This window comes from Cryptomeria japonica, chromosome 5 (genome assembly GCF_030272615.1).
Source record: "Cryptomeria japonica chromosome 5, Sugi_1.0, whole genome shotgun sequence".
NCBI classification, from domain to species: Eukaryota; Viridiplantae; Streptophyta; class Pinopsida; order Cupressales; family Cupressaceae; genus Cryptomeria; species Cryptomeria japonica.
This window is the reverse complement of record NC_081409.1, coordinates 158,485,200-158,498,657: the sequence shown is the minus strand read 5'-3', so window position 1 is coordinate 158,498,657 and position 13,458 is coordinate 158,485,200.

The following is a 13,458-nucleotide window of genomic DNA, read 5'->3' as shown; positions in this document are numbered from 1 at the left end:
GTCGATGGCCATCGGGAGCAAGGAGCCACACGAGCCACAGTGGAGAGTGCCGATGGAGGCGGTGTCGGCAGCGAGGGGCGACGACGGGACGAGATATAGAAGCCAACGGGTGGTCGACGACAACAACAAGAGACGGTGACTGTCCGGAGGGGAAGCGGTTGTCGGGAGGTTGCCAGAGGCCGCAGCAGGCGGTCGGGGAGATCCCGTAGATGGATCGGCCAGCGGGTGACGGGATGCTGGGGATGGGTCCAGTGGCGAAGCAGGACCAGAGGAAGACCGCAGGCGCCGAAAAAGGTGGGAGCTCGCACGCAGGTGGCCGAAAAGTTGAGTACAACCCCTGCACAATGAATCTCGCCGACAGTACGATGCCTTGCAGAAACAAATGCAACGGTACGGGATCGTGGGGGGAGGGGGGGGCAGAGGTACCCCTCGTAAAATATATATATATATATATATAATAAAAACTTTTTACAATAAAAAAATTGCCAAAGAAATAATAATGTTTTTTAAAAACTTTTCGCAGAAAAATAAATTCTTTTTTTTTTTGAATATCCCTATCGTACCTGCCCAAATTGGACAATTTTTTTCTCCAACCTCCAAAATTGACTTTCATCCAATATAGGCGAATTTATAGTCAAAATTCATGGAAACGACCTCCTGGACGCGATGGCGAGGTTGGATCTGGTCTAGGACGCCTCTGAAAGATGCTGCTCCTCAGATTTGCCTCTTGACGTTGCAATAATGCCTCTCAAAGACGAATCAATGATGCTCTAATGGCTCTGATACCATGTGAGATTTTGCCAAGATCAAGAGCTCAATGAAAAATACAAAATAGAGAGACAAGATATATGACAAGAATAAACTGTATTTTCATCAATAGATAGATGATCAAAAGATCAATAGTTGTTCAATACAATGTAGATGAGCCTGCATATATAGGCAAGGCAATATGGATATGTGAGTACAAAAACATGACATGTGGCTCAATAAGAAACAAGGGTAGGTAGGAAATAGGTGTGGTAGGTAGGAGAAACAATAAAATATTCCACATGAGGTGGATCACCCACTGAAGGTGGAATTATCACTCCACAATAAGTGGATATGATAGAGTAGTAACAGGATCACACCATAAAAAGTGGAAATTCTCCTACACACACTATCCCAATGTGGCACAAACACCCAAGTGTCTCATACCCAAACTACTTTGAAATGCATTATCCTGAGTAAACTTAAGTGAGGTGTAATAATATCCAACATGAATAATTATTTACACCAACAAATGCAAATGGGGATACAAAGGCAATGGTAAAAGATGAGAAAACAGGAGTGGAAAGTGGAGAAACCTAAACCATAAAATGATATTGAATTGGAATGAAACCCATAGAAAATGGAGTACCAGGAATTTTTACTTGCAGGAAAATTGTGTCACCCCAAAGCAGCAATAATGGCAAAGAATTCAAACCAACTTCTTCAAGTGTTTCTTTGAAATGAATGTAGCCCATCTTGGGAAAAAGGAATAAATCATTGAGCAAAGAGAATATAAGAATTGTAATGGATAAGGTGGTTCTGGAAGTTAACACAACACTGTAGAGATTGTGCTTTGTTTGCAAAAGTAGTTAATTATTGGTCTTAGAGGGAGATTTAGAACTTGAATAGAAAGGCTTAGGGAAATGATGCAAAATTTAGACCTCTCCCTAAAGGATATTATCTTGTTTGCATAAATAGAGTGAAAAAAAGAACTAATGGAGAAAGGTCCTTGGTTGACGAAATGTATTTTTCTCCCAGGTTAATGGGATGGTTAAAAGAGAAATTTAATTAAACAATTAAAGATTAAAATTGTTGAAAAAAATAAATTAAAAGACGAGAAAATTTATATCTAATTCTTTAAAAAGTTGTTTAATGATTAATTTTAATGTCGCTAGGCTTATGGTACAAAGGTGATGAAAATGACACTTAAATCATAATTTTATAACTTTGAGGAAAAATATATACTCACCTCTATACTCTTCAAGTTGTATCTTTATGCCTATTAGTATCATATGATTTTATTTGTCTTGATAACTATCTTGGTCACGCCTTAAAGCTCCTGTATTAATATTAAAATATCATAAGAGAGGTGTCAAACGTATTCAGGTTGCAACATTTGAGAAGTCTATTTTAAAAATATTTGTAACAAATTCCAGTCTAATCGAAGATTACTGGCTCTGTTTTCCTAACATTTTCAAGTTGTATCTTTATGCCTATTAGTACCATATGATTTTATTTGTCTTGATAACTATCTTGGTCACACCTTAAAGCTCCTGTATTAATATTAAAATGTCATAAGAGAGGCATCAAACGTATTCAGGTTGCAACATTTGGGAAGTCTATTTTAAAAATATTTGTAACAAATTCCAGTCTAATCAAAGATTACTGGCTCTGTTTTCCTAACATTTTCAAGTTGTATCTTTATGCCTATTAGTACCATATGATTTTATTTGTCTTGATAACTATCTTGGTCACACCTTAAAGCTCCTGTATTAATATTAAAATGTCATAAGAGAGGCGTCAAACATATTCAAGTTGCAACATTTGGGAAATCTTTTTAAAAAATATTTGTCAAACATATTCAAGTTGCAACATTTGGGAAATCTTTTTAAAAAATATTTGTAACAAATTCCAGTCTAATCGAAGATTACTGGCTCTGTTTTCCTAACATTTTGATTTAGCTTGTGGTCCCGCGTCTCACTTTTGGGGAAACGTTTTTATGTTAACAATCAGCGTTGGAATAGTTGAGGTTGCGTAGAATATTTTCTAAGGAACTTATAGTTATTGATATTGTTAATATGTTCTTAGTCATTACTCCCCGCCAGTAGTTTTTTTTCCAACGGTGCGCTACTTTCCAGCTTGGATTCATATTGTCTGTGATATAGTATTGTATTTTTGTCAAAGTCATATATTGTAATCAATTAGATGATTTACGCATGTGAGAAGTATCATTAATGTTCACTGAACATCCTAGACAATTGTTTTGACAGATTTCTACCATTTCATTGTAATAGATCCTAATTGATTAATCTATAGGATCCAACTTTCTTTTCGAGTACATTTTCTCCCTTGGTAGGAATGTATTGGAATTGAGCGACTTAGTTCCCCATTTCATCATCTAGACAATCCTATTTGTATTTAGCAAGTTTGTCTTGATCACAATTTGTATTTTTGGATTGAGCAGTTCTACAATTATTTTAATTGTAAGTTGGATGGCTAGTTGACAACATCTTTTTAATTGTAAGTTGGATGGCTATTAACCAACATCTTTTTGAAAATTCCTTTGTCCTTGTTCTGATCAGAGAGTGAAAAAAAAAACCTCTAATGAAAAAAAGGCCTAGGTTGATAGACATAGAAGGAATGCATTTTTAATGTACCTTAAACGAGGGTAAGTTCATAGTTGATTTTAAGGTTAATTTTAATATTTTTTTTATAGGCTAATGGGATGCTTAAAAAGATTGATTAAATGATTAAATATTTTAGTTATTGAAAAAGTAAAACTGAAAGATAACTTATATTTAATTATTAAAAAGTGGTATAAGTGATTATTTAAATGTTGTCAGGCTTATATTACATAATAAAGGTACTGACATTCACATTTAAATTATAATTTTATAATTTTGAGAAATTATTTCAAAAAGATTTTAAAATTATTTTATTTCTTCAATATAGTTCCAAAAAGCTCTACATTTTCTTTTTTTGATTAGTAATAGATATTTTATTTATTAATATTGCAAAACAAGTACATAGAGGAAACGATAATTGCCATGTTACAATCTTCTATCAACCCAAAACACCTTCAACATATAGCATAAAATTCACCTTCTACAACACCTAGAAACTATGTTCAGCTACCCAATACCCTACTATGATCTATCACAGCCCTAACCCAGATGATATACAAACACCAAATCGCCAACATTATACAGATATACAAATCTGCATATAACATAACCCCTGTTCAAAAATGAAAGACTAAGCTCTCCCAATTTATACCATAAAAATGGTATAAACCACCTGCATCAAGATCCCAACACGCAAGACAACAAATATATTTGAGCCTCGCCCAGACCCATATTACTGCTTTGGTCAAAAATATATTCGAGAAGAACAAAAACTTGTGGAGATAAAGCCATTACATCAAAAGCCAAAGAGGCAAGCAAAATTGACAAAACCCTCCCCTCAGACAAAGGATAACACCTCATCCGTTGCCTTTGCAGCAACATCCAACATTTGCAGGCTTGGATGCCGTCGCCACATCTTTAAGCTTCAATTGATTCTTCATCTCCACCAACCCCTACCTATATTCCTCACTTCCCGCATTCCTCTCCACCACTTTTCCATGGAGAAAAGACTTCCAAGCAGTCTAACCAGTCCCCGCTTTAACCCTTCTCGCATCCTTGTTGAAACCAATATGCCAACAAATAAAGGGGAAGAGCTCCCACAATTCATCTTCCTTTGGCCTTGTTCTCATCAAATGCCTACAATAGAGAGTTAAAAAAAAATCTAATGAAGAAAAGGCCTTGGTTGATAGCCATAGAAGGAATGCATTTTTAATGTACCTTAAACGAGGGTAAGTTCATAGTTGATTTTAACGTTAATGTTAATATTTTTTCTATAGGCTAATGGGGTGCTTAAAAAGATTGATTAAATGATTAAATATTTTAGTTATTGAAAAAGTAAAACTGAAAGATAACTAATATTTAATTATTAAAAACGGTTATAAATGATTATTTAAATGTTGTCAGGGTTATGGTACATGAAGGTGATGACATTCACATTTAAATTATAATTTAATAATTTTGAGCAAAATTATTTCAAAAAGAAATTAAAATTATTTTATTTCTTCAATATAATTCCAAAAAGCTCTACATTTTTTTTTCGGTCAGTAATTGATATTTAATTTTTTAATATTGCAAAAAAGGTACATAGAGGACAAATTAATTGCCATGTTACAATCTTCTATCAACCCAAAACACCTTCAACATATAGCATAAAATTGACCTATCTACAACTCCCAAAAACTATGTTCAGCGACCCAATACCCTACTATGATCTATCACAACCCTAACCTAGATAATACACAAACGCCAAGTCACCAACATTATATAGATATACATATCTGCATATAACAGAACCCCTGTTCAAAAACAAGAGACTAAGATCCCCCAACCTATACTATAAAAAAGGTCTAAACCAACCGCATCAAGACCCCAACACACAAGACAACAAAAATATTTGAGCCTTGCCCAGACCCATATCACTGCTTTGGTCAGAAAAATACTTGACAAGAACAAAAACTTCTTGAGATAAAGCCATTATGTCAGAAGCCAAAGAGGCAAGTAAAATTGACAAAAGCCTCCCCATAGACAGAGGATAATACCTCACCCGTTGCCTTTGCAGCCACCTCCAACATTTGCAGGCTTGGATGTCGTCGCCACATCTTTAAGCTTCAATTGACTCTTCATCTCCACCAACCCCTACCTCTATTACTCACTACCCGCATTCCTCTCCACCACTTTTTCCATGGAGAAACGACATCCAAGCATTCCAACTAGTCGCCACTTCAACCCTTCTCGCATCCCTGTTGAAACCAATAGGCCAAGGGGAAGAGTTCCTCACTACCTCGTTGATTTAATTTGATTATTTTTAATATAGGCTATCATTAACATCATGGAATTAGTTTTTTAATATTATAAAAAATATTTAATTAATTTCAATAAAATTAATATAAATCTTTAAAAGGGGTGGGGGCTAAATTGATTGGCCAAAGAATCCTATTGATATACAATAAAATAAAACATGCATAAACCAATCACTCATTATAGTGATATGAGGCTTCTTGAATCACCATTGATTCAAATATAGGATGATATAAGGTTTATAGGTTTTCACATGATATGAGGATTCTTGAATCACCATTGATTCAAATATAGGATCATATAAGGTAATTATAACTAATCTAACACTTGAATTGAGTGTGATAAAGGTTACCAAACATACTTAACCCAACGTGACATTTACAATATGATCACCATGGGGAAAAAAACCATGTACCTACTATAGAGGGGAAAAAGTGAACTACTCCAATAGGTGGGTGAACACAAGTCGAGGACTCACTATTTAACCTTTCCACTCAAGATGCAGTACAAAGTGCTTGACTATCTTGTACCCCTTAGATGACACTAAATGTGTCATAGAGGTCTCCTGACACAACTCTATCTTAGACAACAATGCGACATGCAGACAACCCATATGGACAAAGTCACAAATTTTGTACAAAGGATGAAATATGATAGAAATGTGTCCAGAGGGTTGAAATAAAGTAAATCAGAGTGATAAAGGAAAGCACAACTAATTAGAAATTAGCAAGAGAAAAGAGTAAAGAATCTCACAACTGGTCTAATTTCTTACAATATGTAAGCAAATAATTGGAGTGGGAAAACTATGATAATTGAAAATCTTGTACAATATGTAGGCCATTACATCAAAAGCCAAAGAGGCAAGAAAAATTAACAAAAACCTCCCCACAAATAGAGGACAACACCTCACGCATTGCCTTTGCAGCCACCTCCAACATTTGCAGGCTTGGATGCCATCGCCACATCTTTAAGCTTCAATTGACTCTTCATCTTAGCCAACCACTACCTCTATTCCTCACTTTCCGCATTCCTCTCCACCACTTTTCCACGGAGAAAAGACTTTAAAGCATTCCAGCCAGTCGTCGCTTCAACCCTTCTCGCAGGTCAAAACTCACCCCCGACACCGGCCATTCCATCACTGTTTGCAACTCCAAAAGCCATTCATCCTCAAAATCTGAATGCTTGACCCAATTCACAACCTCCTCTGTCTCACCCAAATCCAAACCCTAAGCAACCACAATAATAACAATGTTTGCATTCACACGATACTTCTGTGTGGAAGACAAAAAATCCACATCCACTAGAGTTTCAATTGCATACAAAAATCCCTCTTCACCAAATTTAGATAACCCTTTAATTCTCTTTAAGGAAAAATTCCCCAAAAAAGAAACCTGCTGCCTTGTTGTTTGGAGAGTGAATGCACCCGTCACCTTTCTGCCATCAATAGGTGTTCTTTGCCACCTTATAGCCCTCAGCCATGAACCCTTGTCACATCCTTCTTCAGTCATTGAAGAATATTAATTGTTACACTCCTACTTAAACATGTGATGTCTCATCAAAATTCACAAGTAGATTTTGAAATTCCGCACACCATACCTCCTCATAATTGAAGGACAAGGCCCATTTGGACAAGGTGTCAACCACTTCGTTACCCTCATTACCAGATCAATTTGTTGCACATATATATAACAATTAATCTTATACAATAATTGCAAAGCATGAAAACACAAAGCACATTCGACACATGAACACCAGAGTGATGTTGAAAATCATATAAGGGAAAAACAATAGTGAGAATCACACTAACAATATAATAAAACTGATTATAAGTGTTTAGGCTCATTGCCAAGGAGCAATAAGAACCTGATGGACTTGCAATGTTAAGGCGTAGAACATTTGGGCAAGCTAAAAAGACACTTGTAGAATTGAGACACACAATCTTAGGGCAAGATACAAAAGTCTACCAACAGACTCATTGTCTACTAGCAAACTGGAGGAATAGTTGAAACTAAAATGAGTAGAATCTCTTGATCATGAAATTGTTCTTTAATATTGGTGTCAAGCGACCAATATCATGGCAAGCACATCTGATTACAAATATTGTCTCTAATCACTATCCCTCTAAAGATATACTTTTGCACATTACCAACATGAAATCTGCTTGGATATTATTCTCATTCACTTCACAATGATTTGCACACATTGCATACCTCAACACATACTACCATACATTCTTATACACAATTTTTCATCAAAATCCTCAATTAGGTCGACCAAGGACATATTAAGCAATATTACAAAAATTAGCTCTTCCAGATCTAAAACAATTACACCGGTCCTCTCTAGGAGATAAAGGGGACATAAACACATCATAATATATTCATTCAAGTAGATTCCAACTAACCACACACACTACCATAATCTCCAAGATCAACGCCAAATGAGGTATGTACAAAGATAATGAAACACATCAATTGACCGACCCAAAAACATCTTCCAATGGAAATTACTGTGCGGATCACCACATGCCATAATACTCAATACAACAAAGTATGCCAAGAACATACTAACAAAACTAACTTGCAGAACAAAGAAAATACTTGAAACTTGAACTAGAATACTGCTCAAACCAAATGAAGATGTCTTCCACACCACAACCCTTGAATCTACATATCCGGAAGCCACTAGGTAATTTTTGGACCAGTCTGATAGAAAGCCTTGCTATGAGAAAATAGAAACAACTAACCTCATCAGCTGAGCAGTCAGAGAACATGCACACCTAATAATATGTCATTCATAGAACATAAACATTATATCCAAAAGGATGCAAAAGATTCTTCCATTGGAACATTAAATACTCTTTACTGCATATTGAAACTTCCCATACTGTAACATTTCAGAACCAACTTAAGTATGTGAGACATCAATACTAGGCAACATAACAACATCTGAACATCTAATCTTGGATCATTAGTAAACACTTGCAATCAATGACATACAACAACCATATAAGACCGATATCCGTGACAACACAATGCATCAACAACCATTCTCTCCAAGTTTCTATACATCTGTATCATACCTGATTATCTGTTGCATAATTAGAACTGCACAAACTGATTGTGACAAACGAGACAAGGTACCATTTTTTTCACATAGCACATAAATACTCTTACTTGCATATTAAAGCTTACTTAGCATTACTATCAAACAACATATTAGTTCTCTTGTCCATACTGAAACATCCACTGAAATATTATCTACTATAGATTATAATGTCCTCTAGCCAAATCATTATGAATATTCCTTATTCTTGGTTCTAGATGATCTCTTTGTTCTTTGTGTTCTCATAATCACCAGGAAAATCATCAATTGAAACACATCAACTGAACCTTAGAAATTGTGAGGAATTGGTAAACATCAACTAATCACCAAGAAAATTGTCAATTGAAACACATCAACTAAACCTCAGACAATCATCAAATCATCGATTTAAATTCATAAATCATCAACTGAAATACATCAACTAAACATCATCGAATCATGAAATCATTAATTGAAACATATCAACTAAACATCAAACAAATCATCAACTGGATCTAAAGATTGGCCCAATTCACAACCTCCTCCATCTCACCCAAATCCAAACCATGGGTTCAAAAGTTGGTGATTTGAACCAACTTTATATTCTTTTCCTTAATAGCATAGTCATTAGGTGGATTCCATGGCTCCTTGCATTGGAAATATAATTTTTTCATTCTAAGATCATTAAGTTAACCACTATCCAATCTGGTTGTCTCATTCCTAGTCTGACTTAATTCCTTCTGAACTCATTTTTTAACTTTGTCCTTCTTGTGTAGGAATACCTTTGACTAAAATTTACTTCTAGAAGTGCAAGACTCCATATCCCTAGATTTCTTTCTGGCATTCTATAATGTAGGCCCAGACTAGATTTCTTAATCCAACCTCCCAAAAGATCTGATAGTCCATCCATGAATACAATAAAGAGTCTCTTCTTAGAAATATAATTTGTCACCAATACTGACAACCTCTATAAATTAGCAATGTACTCATAAACCCACACCAGTTAATTTGTGTTAACTCCTTAAAATATAGTTTTGGATCCTTCTTATTAAGTCTATCAGTTAGCCTCTCTATAAACACTACATAGGAGAATATTTGATCATGACCCAAGGTGATCATTTTTTGACGCCACCACTCTTGAGCAGTACTGTCTAAGTGTATAGAAATATATTTAATGGCCTCATCTTCTTGCATTGGGTTAAGTTGAAAGTAAGAGTCAAGTTTTTGAACCCATGCTCTAGCTGTAGTCTTCTCAAAGCCATCATGGTAAAGGATGGATAATATGCTAACTTTCCTTTGAAGGTCCTAGTTATGATGCCTACCATCTACCCTCTCTGTGGTCTATGCTTCAATATGAGATCCATGTAATCATAGAAGGACATTTCAACTTGGAAATCAAGACCAAAATCCATCTAATCATGTAAGATATGATCTTGCAACTCTTGTTGTGTCAGTTGATTGTCCACTTCGAGGTTATTACTTTTTTGGAATTTAGGAAATAAATTTCTTGAGTTAGTTGATCTAGATCTAGTTCATTGATTAACAAGCATATCATTAATTGAACCATCCTCATTTCAATTTTTCTTGTCTCGCTTCTTGTTATATTTTCATTGTTATTGTTGCCCAAAATATGTTGTGTAATCATGTTACACATCTAAGAAATTATCTACTATAGATTATAATGTTCTCTAGCCAAATCATTATGAATATTCTTTATTCATGGTTCTACATGATCTCTTTGTTCTTTGTGTTTTGTGTCACCCATGTTTACTTCACCTTGTTCAACACTTGCTAAGGCATAATACTACCTATATCACTGCTTGTGGAAAAATCATGATGTAATCCAAGGATACCCAAAATAATTTCTCCCTTTGGAACTTGAGGGGTTTTCCATTGAGTTTGTAGCGTCCACCCTTGACTTGACTTGTTTTGATTAGAGTTGACTTTTATTTCATGCGTGATAGACTTATCTCGACTATTTATGATGATTTGGATGATGATTATTTATGTGTTTTAGTTACACATTGTGATGATAAATATTATTGGGCATATGCTATTTTGGATGATTTATACAATGTTGATACTATCATTATTGATCATGTGATTTGATGGATACTATATGCTTACTATGTGATAGATTATCGATAGATTATATTGATCATGGATTTGATGTTGATTATGATTACACTAACCCTATTTCATGATTACATTTGATGAGATGCTTATGAGATGTGTTTGACTATTGTTTGATTGTCTTTGTGATAGAGACGATTCCACACCACTCATTGTGAGCGGGATGTGTCGTCACGACTCTCTATCACTTGCCTGTTATGATATATATGTATATGTTGTATTATCGTTTTGCGGTTGTAGGTACCAGACATTGACTCCACCTGGCTTCACAGGTCTGAGTGTGTCTTTAATTCCAAAGACTTATGTGGTTCGGAGATGACATGAGTTGCCTTCACATTCTCTAGGTCTAAGATGTGCACCATGTGTCGTTAGCGTTTTGGCGTAACTCGCCACGTCAATTAGTGAGTTTGATCTTTTCAGTATTGTGAGTATGTTTAGAGATGGTTGACTTATTTGATTATGTTTAGATTAATTATGTGATCCTTGATGTGTGATTTTATAATTAATAATGCTTATTTTTAATATATTTAATTTATTGACTTTGAGTATTTAATTATTTGATATTTTATGGTTATTTATTTTGTGTGATTTTAGTATTTATTTGGTATTTATTGTTTAATCTTTATTGAGGTTTGATCATTTATTTCATATTTAATTATTTATTCAATTAATGTTTATGGTTTAATTACTTATTTGGTATTTAATGTTTGTTTGTTTATTATTGATTTATTGTTTAATTGGCATTTATTTGTTTATTATTTAATAATGCTTTTATATTTAATGTTGATTAATATTTATTGGTGGCTTTTAATTTGTTTATTTTATATTTATTTATTTAGTCGACTTTTATTTATTAGCCTTGACAACTTGTATTTAATTATTTAATTGGTTTTATTTTCAATGACCCTTAGATATTTAATAGGGCATGGTCATTATTGTTTGTGCATGGGTAGTCAATACTTTATAATATCTTATTATATTTCTCTTGTTACTTGGTAAATAATATTTTATATAATTTTTGCTATTTCTCTCGTTACAAGAGTAAATGAGTTTATTATATTCCCCACCTACCGTTAGATGCTATTGGCTTGATTATTTATGAGATTATATTTAATTTAATTTAATTAATTAATTAATTAATTTATGGCTTATGTTTTATTTGTATAGTTGACTTTATTTATTAGTGGGAGTGTATGAACACATTTGAATAAAATAAAAATATTTTCCCACCTAATTGTATTAGAAGATTTTATATTACTCTTACCTACCCTCCATTCTCATTGGTTGAATTTAAAATGGAAAATATATAAGTAACTTAACATGGGGTTGGTAGAAAATATTATATTTTGGTTTATTTTTATTGGCTAGGGTTTTGCTTTGGTTTTTCTTTTTATTGGGTAGTCTAGGCTGGTTACCATTCTTGGAGATTTTTCTGCAACATTTGGATTTTGGCTTGTTTTGCTGGAGCTTGTGTTTTGGATTTGGATTTGGAGCTCTTCATCAAATTTCTTCCATAACTTCTAATTCCAGGTTGGAGCTCTTGTCTTTTGTAAAAAATATTTTTCTGTATTCTCCGTGTCTGCAAAAATTATTGTTTGTGGGTTGAATTTGGGGAAAAAGATTTATTATATAGTTTATACTATAGTTTTGGAGAAATATTTATGTGCATAAATTTTAATATAAAGTTGAACTATTGGGCTTAGGAAAAATACTTTATTTTTATTGGCTGAGTTGGTTTGCCATGAGCGCACGATTCTGCAAATTTTGGCGATTTCAATTTTGTGATGATCCTCTCTTGTCTCTTGTGATTATTGTCCTTTGATTAATTATTGGGAAAGATTGTTTGTTGGAAGAGGATTTGGGAGAGTTTATATCAGATTTGGAGGGCTTTGATTTATTTGGCTGTGAAGGAGTTTTTGAAGATTTCTTGGCTGTTTTCTGATTTTTGTGTGATTAAAGAAGTTCCTTAGTTTTCTTTGAGTGAGACAATGAATTTGGAATGACTTTTATTTGATTTCGAGTTCTATGAGAATTGATTTTGGTGTTAATGGAGTTGGAAGCTTTTGAGTTTTGAGATTCGATTTCTCCTTCCTTAGTTAATTTTTTTGCAATTTGTCGTTGCTGGAAGTGAGTCTTTTCAAGGTGACCTTGAGCCATTTAGTTTCAGTGTTGGTTTATTTTTTTATGAATTTTAATTTAAGTTCAAAATTTTATCCGGTTTCTGCCATCTATGTCATATGCCCCAAAACAATGGTTGTATGCGCTAAACATTTTGTCATATGTGTTATCCTGTTATTCACATGTGCTAATCTATTGTTTAAATGCGCTGAAGTTGTAATCATATGCGCTGAAAGAAGTTTCATATGCGCTGAGGGATTAATCATATGCGCTGAGTAATTAGTCATATGCGCTATTATGTAAATTTTCAGTATTTTGCTCAGTTTGATTTTTTGTTTGGATTTTTCGGATCTGACTTTGTATCAGAGGCTTTTCAGATGTTTATTGATGATTTTCCAGATTGTGCATTTGATGGATTTGATGAATCTTTTATGGTTTCACTTCTATATGATCT